Source organism: Centrocercus urophasianus, unplaced genomic scaffold, assembly GCF_019232065.1.
Source record: "Centrocercus urophasianus isolate 14NV4802_14NV808 unplaced genomic scaffold, USGS_Curo_1.0 seq_754, whole genome shotgun sequence".
Classification (NCBI taxonomy): Eukaryota; Metazoa; Chordata; class Aves; order Galliformes; family Phasianidae; genus Centrocercus; species Centrocercus urophasianus.
This window is the reverse complement of record NW_024885371.1, coordinates 1-1,485: the sequence shown is the minus strand read 5'-3', so window position 1 is coordinate 1,485 and position 1,485 is coordinate 1.

Genomic DNA, 1,485 nt, shown 5'->3' with positions numbered 1-1,485 from the left:
ATAGAATAGAATGGGACAGGATAGAATAGAATGGGACAGGATAGAGTAGAATGGGACAGGATAGAGTAGAATGGGACAGGATGGAATAGAATGGGGCAGGATAGAGTGGAATGGGGCAGGATAGAGGGGAATGGGACAAGATAGAGTAGAAGTAGAATAGGATAGAATAGAGTAGAACAGAATTAGAGTAGGATAAGATAGAACAGAATAAAAGAGAATTAGCATAGGATAGAACAGAATGGAACTAGTATAGGATGGGATAGGATAGAATAGAACAGAATTCGACCCCCTCAGGGTCCTGCACCCAACAGATTGGTCCATCCATCTGCCTCTCACTGTGGTGAAGCTCAGGGCTCTTCTCTCCCCACCGTCTGCATGCTTTCTGCCCACCCTCTGGACTACAGCAGTGGTACCAAGAGATGGGAGGAACCGTGCTGGTCCACATCTAAACTGCATCCAGCCAGGCTGCAAGCAAGAGCCTGACTTGCTCCAAATTTTGTCCTCCTGCAGCAGAGTGCTCTGGTTTTCAGGCTCAGGCAATATTTTAGCAAGAGTCTGAAGGCTGGGATTGTGGGCAGGGGTTGAACCTGGTGTGAAAGTAGAGAGTGACTTCCACAGAGCAGGGATCCCCCGTCCCTGGAGGTGCTCAGGGCCAGGTTGGATGGGGCTCTTCTCCATCCTCTCCTCCATTTCCTCTTGTGGTTTCCCACCGGTTGGCATCCAGACCTCATCCAAAAGTGCCATCTCACGAGGAGTGGGGAATTATTGCCCCACAGATCAGGAAAGCCCAGCTCTGGCTGAGTCGTCCTCCCTCCCCCTTTGTTCTTTATTTCGTGGAATAAATCCACCTGCTCTCCTACCTCCTGGCAGTGGAACCTGTGGGAGGTTTCTCTGGAAGGGGCATCGTTCCATGTTTGTGACAAGCTGTGACTGAGCTGGACCACGGGGTTGCAGCCCCTTCTTCCCATTTCAGCCCCTGGAGCAGACAGAAGGAAGACAAATAGGAATTGTTGGATATGGAAAAGGGGGGAAAAAAAAAAACAAGAAAAAAACCAAAACAACACTGAACAATCAGGAGATTGATGGCTTTTTTTTTTTTGCTTTTTTTTTTTTTTTTGGCCAAGGAAAACACAGTGGGAAGTCATCTGCTCGCAATGGCCGTAGGCTGGAGAACAAAGCCTGGATTGATTGTCTTTCCCCATAGCACACAGAGAATCGCTGGCACCTGCCAGGATGAGTCACTGGGAGGGGAAGGCCGTCCGTGTGGCTCTGCCATCCACCTCTTCTGTGCTGGAAGTTGGTGGAGATGCCTCTGAGCCCAGCTCTGCTGGAACCCTCCCAGTGCCGCCATCTCCCAGGGGCCGTGAGCAACTTCCTTCCTTCCTTCCTTCCTTCCTTCCTTCCTTCCTTCCTTCCTTCCTTCCTTCCTTCCTTCCTTCCTTCCTTCCTTCCTTCCTTCCTTCCTTCCTTCCTTCCTTCCTTCCT